The 9934-nt window shown below is 42.7% G+C and overlaps 1 non-coding gene and 1 pseudogene across 1 annotated transcript; both read left to right on the top strand.

Annotated features, from left to right (window-relative positions):
* Positions 1-9048: 9048 nt before the first annotated feature.
* Positions 9049-9167, top strand: LOC121288738. Its single transcript, XR_005945421.1, has one exon. It is a non-coding gene; the product is annotated as a 5S ribosomal RNA (ribosomal RNA).
* A 123-nt stretch (positions 9168-9290) lies between these two features.
* On the top strand, positions 9291-9387 carry LOC121288752 (annotated as a pseudogene).
* The last annotated feature ends 547 nt before the right edge of the window (positions 9388-9934 follow it).

The following is a 9934-nucleotide window of genomic DNA, read 5'->3' on the forward strand; positions in this document are numbered from 1 at the left end:
GAATATGGAAAAAAGGGAGATATAAAGGGGATGAGGATGGAGGATAGAGTTCAAGGTCTAAAGTTGTTGAACTCAATGTTAAGTCCAGAAGTGCCAAATTGGAAAATGAGGTGCTGTTCCTCCAGTTTGTGTTGGGCTTCGTTGGAACATTGCAGCAGGCCAAGGATGGATGTGTGGGCATGAGAGCAGGATAGGCTGTTGAAATGGCAAGTGACAGATGGTGGCTGGTATGATGCCACAGCAAGGTGATGGCAGGTGGGCGAATGTGAGCCTGCCTGCCATGGAAATGGCATGTTTCCTGGGGGTGAATAAATAATGAGGTGGGCTCAGGACGATACGGCGTGAAAACCCACCATTTTCGTCAGCGGGCAGGACTCCATTTTACCCACCCGCTACTGCACTTAGTGCAAATCTGAGAAAATTCTGCCCAAAGATTTTCATATTATATGATGTGTTATAAGTTGATCTATAATACGTTAACTTTGATAGCAGAATGCTACTATGCTGCTTTATTACTGCTTTGCTTTTGCTGGCATCTGGGGCATTAATTTTCAAGAGTTGATTTTTTAAAATAGATTTGTTCATCACTGGCAAGGCCAGCTTTTGTTGCCCATTCCTAATTGTCCTTGAAAAGGTGTTAATGGGTTAAAATAGTTTGCAAGGCGCTGCCGTAGTCCTTTGCTTCACTTCACAACTACATAATCCAGCAAGGTCATATTTTGTTGTTAGTATGAACTTCATCCTGTATTATGTGCATTAACTTGTGGGAGTTAGTGGCATAGTGGTAATATCACTGGGCTAGTGGTCCAGGCTCATGTTCTGGGGACATGGATTCAAATTGCTACCATGGCAGCTGATGGAATTTAAGTTCAATGAATAAATTTGGAATATAAAGCTAGTCTCTGTAATGGTGACCATGACAACTATCACTGATTGTTGTAAAAACTCATCTGGATCACTAATGTCCTTTAGGGAAGGAAATCTGCTGTCCTTATCTGGTTTGGCCAGCATGTGACTCCAGACCCACAGCAATGTGTTTGTATCTTAACTGCCCTCTGAAATGGCTTAGCAAGCACTCAGTTCAAGGGCAGTTAAGGATGGGCAACAAATGCTGGCCCTCCCAACAATGCTTACTTGTCAGTGCTCTGTTCCTGCATGTACTCAGCGTGTTGGCACATATGGCTCGCCATGAGGTTGGTCACTCTCTCAATGGAGGATATCATGCATTCAATACCTGAGCTGATTGGACTCCTCCACACCCATGAGTCCTCACTGCCTCAGGGATCCTCCGGCATGTAGGCACACATCTCCCACTGCTGGTGAAAGTAGAACTGTCTTTGTAATCCTTGAGGCTCTGCATCTGTGCCAGGTGAATATGGCTGTGGCTGTGTACCTCATCCTCAAATGAGGACTGTCCATAGCTGCCTCTGCCTCTTTCATGCCTTCCTGCTCAATAGTGACATGCTCTTTAGCCAGTACCACTCATTCTAACCATAACACAAGGATCTACCAGTTTGAGAACACCTTAGCTGGTGTGCTTGAATGATGCGATGGTGCTGGGTCTGTGACTTCCATATTGTTCAAGAATCCCAGTAGTGCTGCAAGGGAACTGGCATGTTCCCTCTCCACAACTGGCCCTGTGGCACACAGAAGAAAGAGATCATGAGAACTTGTCTTTTACAGCTGATGAGTCTGCTGGGCTTAGGCTTTGCAATTCAACTGAAGTTTTGGCATGCTTCGCATGGGTTGGAGTGCATTACATTCCTTTCATCTATAATATGCAATACTTTTCACCTTCCCCTACAGATATTCCCATTTTTCCATTGCCCATTTCCTCATGAGGTATCATCATCTCAATATGAAGTGCTGCCTTCTCCATTGTAGCCAGAATGGCGAGTTCAGACACCGCACCTCTGGTACACACCCTCTCCCTAGCATTTTGCGCCCTCTTCTCCTAAAAGGGCAAAAGAGAGAGACAGAGAGATATAATGGAATGCTGGCCTCTCACAATTTCCAGCCATTCCTTTAAATAAGAGGCTGCATTTATCAGTGCTGCTAGCTGCTCAATAGTGCTAGGGCTTTGAGACTTGCTGAAGGGTCAGTGATTAACTTGGGTATGCATTTCCCCTATGTTCAGGAGCACCAGCCCCCAGGCTGCTCAGCTGAGGTGACCACTGACTTTTGGGCACCCCTGCCCTGGGTGGCTGGCCTCTGCTTCTCCTTCTTTTCACTTCTACCTTCCATTGCATTGGAAGATGGCTGCCACAGCTGTCATACCTTTTAATTGGGCCCATACTTTCAGCCTCCTGCCTCCTTCTCGCTTCAGGACTTTGTTTACCCAGATCCTACAGTAAACGATTTGAGGGTAAGAAATTACAGTTGGCAAATGTCCTACTTCTGAAGCATAATTAAAAACTTGAAGTCAACTGGACCCCAATTTGTAAAACATTTTGCATTAGAACTGTGCTGTCATGCTTTCCTGGTCTGAAAATTTATTACTTACCTCAGAATTTACTACCTCAAATGTCGTAATCTCAGGATTACTACCAGTGCCACGTGCTAGCGAGAGTAGAATTAACAGGATATAGCAGATAATTATGTGCTTGAAGAAATGGTGTAAGTGGGAGGGATTCAGATTCCTGGGACATTGGGACTGGTTCTGGGGAAGGTGGGACCAATACAAACAGGAGGGGTTGCACCTGAGCAGAACTGGGACCAATGTCCTCGGGGGAAGGGGGTCGTGTGGTATTTGCTAGTGGGGCTGGGAAGGGTTTAAACTAGATTGGCAGGGGATGGGAACCTGAGCTGGGAGACAGAGGAGGGGGAAACAAGGATAGAAACGAAAGACAGAAAAGTAAGAAGCAAAACCAGAAGGCAGAAAAAACAAGGGTGAGAAACAAATGGGATCACAGTGCAAAATAAAGCTAAGATAAGGTTAAAAAGACAAGTCTAAAGGCATTGTATCTTAATGCATGGAACGTTCACAATAAGGTAGATGAATTAACATTGCAAATAGATATAAACGGTTATGATATAATTGTAATTACGGAGACATGGCTGCAGGGTGACCAAGGATAGGAACTGAACATCCAGGGGTATTCAATATTTAGTAAGGACAGATAAATAAGGAAAAGAGGTGGGATAGCATTGTTAATAAAGGAGGAAATCAATGCAATAGTGAGGAAGGACTCGGAAGGGCTCGGAAAATCATGATGTGGAATCTGTTTGGGTGGAGATAAGAAACACCAAGGGATAGAAAACGTTGGTGGGGGTTGACTATAGGCCCCCAAGCAGTAATAGATGTAAGGGAAGGCATTAAGCAGGAAATTAGAGATGCATGCAATAAGGGTACAACTGTAATCAAGGGTGACTTTAATCTACATGTAGATTGGACAAACCAAACTAGCAATAATGCTGTGGAGGAGGATTTCCTGGAGTATGTGCGTGATGGTTTTTTAGACCAATACGTTGAGGAACCAACCAGAGAGCAAGCTATCCTAGACTGGATATTGTGCAATAAGAAAGGATTAATTAACAATCTTGTTGTGCGGGGTTCCTTGGTGAAGAACGACCATAAAATGATAGAATTGTTCGTTAGGATGGAGAGTGAAGAAGTTGAATCCGAAACTAGGGTCCTGAATCTAAATAAAGGGAACTATGAGGATATGAGGCGTGAGTCAATCTATGAGTGGATCCAGAGGACATTGGTAGAGTGTTGAACGAATACTTCACATCCGTCTTCACCCAAGAGAATGAGGATGAAGGTATTGGACTCGGGGAGAGAGACTGCGACATTCTTGAGGAAATTGATATAGGGTGTGACAAGGTATTTGAGGTATTGGCAGGCTTAAAAGCAGACAGATCTCCAGGTCCGGATGATTTGTGTCCCAGACTGCTGAGGGAGGCAAGGGAGGAGATCGCAGGGGTTCTGGCCCAAATTTTTAATTCCTCTCTGGCCACGCAGGAGGTGCCAGAGGACTGGAGAACAGCTAATGTGGTTCCACTATTTAAGAAGGGTTGTAGAGATAAGCCAAGGAACCACAGGCCAGTGAGTCTCACATCAGTGGTAGGGAAACTATTGGAGATAATTCTGAAGGAGAGAATCCATCTCCACTTGGAGAGGCAAGGTTTGATCAGGGATAGTCAGCATGGCTTTGTCAGAGGAAGGTCATGCCTAACAAATTTGATTTTGTTTTGAGGAGGTGACCAGATGTGTAGATGAGGGTAGTGAAGTTTATATGGATTTCAGCAAAGCCTTTGACAAAGTTCCACATGGGAGACATAGAAAGAAGGCCAATGCACATGGGATACAGGGTAATTTGATAAGGTGGATTCAAATTAGCTTAGTTGTAGGAGACAGAGGGTGATGACAGAAGGATGCTTTAATGACTGGAAGCCAGTATCCAGTGGCGTACCACAGGGATCTGTGCTGGGTTTCCTATTATTCGTCATTTATATAAACAACATAGATGACTATGTGGGGGTAAGATTAGTAAGTTTGCGGATGACACAAAGATTGGTGGTTAACAGTGAGGTTGAGTGTCTTGGGCTACAGGAATATATAGACGGGATGGTCAAATGGGCAGATAAGTGGCAGATGGAATTTAACCCTGATAAGTGTGAGGTGATACAACTTGGAAGGAGTAATTTGACAAGGAAGTATTCAATGAACGGCATGACACTAGGGAGTTCTGAGGAACAAAGGGACCTTGGCGTGTGTGTCCATAGATCTCTGAAGATGGAGGGGCATGTTAGTGGGTAGTGAAAAAGGCATATGGGACACTTGCCTTTATCAGTCAAGGCATAGATCACAAAAGTAGGGAGATTATATTGGAGTTGTACAGAACCATGGTGAGGCCACAGCTGGAGTACTTGTGCAGTTCTGATCGCCGCATTATAGGAAGGATGTGATTGCACTGGAGGGGGTGCAGAGGAATTTCACCAGGATGTTACCTGGGATGAAACATTTAAGTTATGAAGAGAGGTTGGATAGACTTGGGTTGTTTTCGTTGGAGCAGAGAAGATTGAGGGGAGACCTGATCGAGGTGTACAAGATTATGAGGAGCATGGACAGGGTGGAAAAGGAGCAGTTCTCCTTCATTGAAGGGTCAGTCACGAGGGGCCATAAGTTCAAGGTGAGGGGCAGGAGGTTTAGGGGGTATGTGAGGAAAATCTTTTTTTACCCAGAGGGCGGTGATGGTCTGGAATGTGGTGCCTGGGAGGGTGGTGGAGGCAGGTTGCCTCACATCCTTTAAAAAGTACCTGGATGAGCACTTGGCATGTCATAACATTCAAGGCTATGGGCCAAATGCTGGCAAATGGGATTAGGTAGGTAGGTGCAGACTCGATGGGCCGAAGGGCCTCTTCTGCACTGTGTGATTCTGTGAGTTGGCAATGATTGATTGGGGAATCTTAATAAAAGGATTGACAGTGGATAGACAATGGCTAATATTTAAGGAATGTATGCATGAATTACAACAATTATTCATTCCTGTCTGGCACAAAAATAAAACACGAAAGGTGACTCAACCATGGCTTACAAAAGAAATTAGGGATAGTACTAGATTCAAAGAGGAGACATATAAAATTGCCAGAAAAAAGCAGCAAGCCTGAGGATTGGGAGTAGTTTAGAATTCAGCAAAAGTGGACAAAAAGATTGATCAAGAAGGGAAAAATGGAGTATGAGAGTAAACTTGCATGGAACATAAAAACTGACTGTAAAAGCTTCTATAAATATGTGAAGAGAAAAAGATTAATGAAGACAAATGTAGGTCCCTTACAGTCAGAAACGGGGGAAATTATAATGGGGAACAAAGAAATGGCAGAAGAATTGAACACATATTTTGGTTCTGTCTTCACAAAAGAGGACACTAATAATTTCCCAGCAATGTTAGGGAACCAAGGGTCCAGTGAGAGGGAGGAATTGAAGAAAATCACTATTGAGTAAAAATTTGTGTTAGAGAAATTAATGGGGTTAAAGGCTGAAAAGTTCACAGGGCCTGATAATCTACATCCCAGAGTACTAAAGGAAGTGACCCGGGAAAGATTGGATGCATCGGTCGTCATTTTCCAAAATTCTATAGACTCTGGAGCAGTTCCTACAGATTGGAGGGTGGCAAATGTAACCCCACTATTTAAAAAAGGAGGGAGAGAAAAAACAGAGAATTACAGACCAGTTGGCCTAACATCAGTAGCGGGGAAAATGTTAGAGTCTATTATGAAAGACAGAACACTTGGAATGCATTAGAAGGATTAGACAAAGTCATCATGGTCTTATGAAAGGAAAATCATGCTTAACGAATCTACTGGAGATTTTTGAGGATATAACTAGCAGGATAATTAAGGGAGAACCAGTGATGTGGTGTAGTTCGATTTCAAGAGGGCTTTTAATAAGGCCCCACATAAGAAGCTAGTGGGCAAAATTAAAGCACATGGGATTAGGGGTAATATACTGGCATGGATTTGGAATTGGTCGACAGACTGGAAACAGATTGGGAATAAATGGGTCTTTTCCCGGGTGGCAGGCAGTGACTAGTGGTGTACCGCAGGGATCAGTGCTTGGGCTCCAGCTACTCACAATATATATAAGTGACTTGGATGAGGAAACCAAATGCAATATCTCCAAGTTTGCTGATGATACAAAAGTGGGCGGGGTTGTGAGGAGGATGCGAGGAGCCTTCAGGGCGATTTAGACAAGTGTGTGTGGGCAAACACGTGGCAGATGCAGTATAACATGGATAAATGTGAAGTTAATACGCTTCAGTGTGAAGAACAGAAAGGCAGAGTATTATTTAAATAGTGAGATATTGGGAAATGTGGATGTACAAAGGGATCTGGGTGTCCTTGTACACCAGTCAATGAAAGTAAATAGGCAGGTGCAGCAAGCAATTAGGAAGGCAAATGGTATGTTGGCCTTCATTGCAAGAGGATTTGAGTTCAGAAGTAGGGATGTCTTACTGCAGTTATACAAGGCCTTGGTGAGACTACACCTGGAGTATTGCAAGCAGTTTTGGTCTCCCTACCTAAGAAAGGATATACTTGCCTTAGAGGGAGTGCAGCAAAGGTTCATTAGGCTGATACCAGGAATGGGAGTTTTGTTGTATGAGGAGAGATTGGTTCGACTGGGTCTGTATTCATGAGAGTTTAGAAGAATGAGGGGGATCTGATTGAAACATATAAAATTCTAACAGGGCTAGACAGATTGGATGCAGGGAGGATATTCCCCCTGGCTGGAGAGTTGATAACCAGTCTCAGAATACAGGGCAGGCCATTTAGACTGAGATAAGGAGAAATTTCTTCACTCAGAGGGTGGTCAACCTGTGGAATTCTCTATCACAGAATGCTATGGAGGGCGGGTCACTGAGTATATTCAAGAAAGATATTGATAAATTTTTGGATAATAGGGGCATCAAGGGATATAAAGAGAAAGTGGGAATACGGCATTGAGATGGCCATGATCATACTGAATGGTGGAGCAGGCTCTAAGGGCTGAATGGCCTACCACTGTTCCTAGTTTCCATATTTTTATGTTTATCGAATGATGGTGCAGGCTTGAAGGGCCAAATGGTCTACTCCTGCACCTCAGTCCTCTGCTCCGATAACGAGGTTTCTAATGTTTACTGGAATGTGGCAAAACGCTATTGTTGTAATGAAGCAAATATACAGAGACAACATATTGCATAGGAGACACGTGGAAAAAATACTTCACATTTTGTTGATACTTAAAAATATATACCTCACAGACATATTGCTTTTACTTATGACTTAAATATTGTTTACTTACCACTTTATAAAATGTGCTTAAAATATGGATAACACCAAGTAAGGTTCCTATCATTATGTAATGCTGAACTGAAACCTGGATCAGAAATGGGTCTACACTGTTAACTGGACCCTCACTGGTTGGTAAAATTAAAACTAAGACACAGCAACTTTCTTTGCTAGGAAGAGTTTATTCACTTAGTTCACAGTCAACACACCAGTGTCCCAGCTATACCCATTTATAATCTTTAGAATGATCGACCTAAACAGAGTTGATGTATTTGGTGACCACTTTGGTGCCTGCAGAAATGGCGTGTTTGGCCAGTTCCCCGGCAGCATGAGGCGGATGGTACTCTGGATCACCCTGGCCGAGATGGTATGGCGCTTGTTGTAGTGAATGAGGTGCGAAGCCTCAGAGGCGATGCACTCAAAATTGTCGACAACGAAGGAATCATAACACTCATGGCCTTGGACGAGATCCTGGTGGAAGGATGGACCTAGGTCAGCACCCTATACACATAAGTGGAATAGCTCTGCTTGCGTGATTTCCTCTGCTTCATCGTCGGCTTTGTGGTGACTTTAGTCAGCGACTGCTTCGAAGCCCTTATCCGCAGTTGCCACCTCAGGCATTCCACTCTACTTGGGCCAACTATACTCATTTATTGTTTTTAACTTTAATTTTATTGTGAATGTGTACTCCAAAAAGCACAAAGGATGCAGCTTAGAACTGGATGACTTGGCCTTTCCTCCTCTTGTCTCCACCCAGCTCAAAGTGCTTGCACCTCTTGATGGCTAGCATTCTCTTTGATTGACAGTTGGATTCCACACACTCCAGTCTCAGCACAATCTTCTTTGTGGTCTTAGCCTTTTTCCGAAATATAGGCTTTGTCTGTCCAGCATAACCACTCTGCTTTCTATCATGTCCAAATTCCCGTCACCTGTTTAACAATGGAATTGCCATTAAACCTTAACAATGTAATTAATAAGATATTAACATACAGCAGAATAGTAAGGGCTTGGCTTAAATAGCCAAGTGGTTATGGTACTGGGTTTGTAACCCCAAGATCAAGAGTTCAAATCTCACAATGGCAAACTATGAAACAATGTAACTTCATCTGAAACAGATGAAAACAGGTTTACTCAAAAGAGTATCAAGAGATCAAATCTCACAATGGCAAACTATGAAACAATGTAACTTCATCTGAAATAGATGGAAACAGGTTTACTCAAAAAGAGTATCAAGAGTTCAAATCTCACAATGGCAAACTATGAAACACTATAACTTTAGCATTCGGCCATACTAGTCTGAAAACGCCTGATCTCGTCTGATCTCGGAAGCTAAGCAGACTCAGGCCTGGTTAGTACTTGGATGGGAGACCTCCTGGGAATACCAGGTGCAGTAGGCTTTACCTAAATAGCCAAATGGTTATGGTACTGGGCTTGTAACCCCAAGATCAAAAGTTCAAATCTCATGATGGCAAACTATGAAACAATGTAACTTCATCTGAATAGGAACAGATGGAAATGTGTTTGTACTCGAAAGAGTTACTTTAAACGATACAGAGAAGATTAGCATGGCCCCTGCGCAAGGATGACACGCAAATTCGTGAAGCGTTCTATATTTTTTGCTTGGCCTAAATAGCCAAGTGGTTATGGTACTGGGTTTGTAACCCCAAGATCAAGAGTTCAAATCTCACAATGGCAAACTATGAAACAATGTAACTTCATCTGAAACAGATGGAAACAGGTTTACTCAAAAGAGTATCAAGAGTTCAAATCTCACAATGGCAAATTATGAAACAATGTAACTTCATCTGAAACAGATGAAAACAGGTTTGTACTCAAAAGAGTTACAAAAGAAAGAGATGCTAAACCATGAATATCACATCAAGAGTTCAAATTTTACAATGGCAAACTATGAAACAATGTAACTTCATCTGAAACAGATGGAAATGTGTTTGTACTCAAAGAGTTACACCAGAATAGTCCTCATTGCCTGGTCACACTTAGTCCACTACAGGGATGGCAAGAACACTGAATTTATAATTCCTTTCTTCTTGTTCAGAAAACCTAATTTCTATTTATTTGTAGTAAATAATTTTTGCTTCACCATGGTACAGTTTTACTGTTTTTAAGATGCAAGAACCTTATTTAATTGTCCATTTTATCTCTT

Source organism: Carcharodon carcharias, chromosome 15, assembly GCF_017639515.1.
Source record: "Carcharodon carcharias isolate sCarCar2 chromosome 15, sCarCar2.pri, whole genome shotgun sequence".
NCBI classification, from domain to species: domain Eukaryota; kingdom Metazoa; phylum Chordata; class Chondrichthyes; order Lamniformes; family Lamnidae; genus Carcharodon; species Carcharodon carcharias.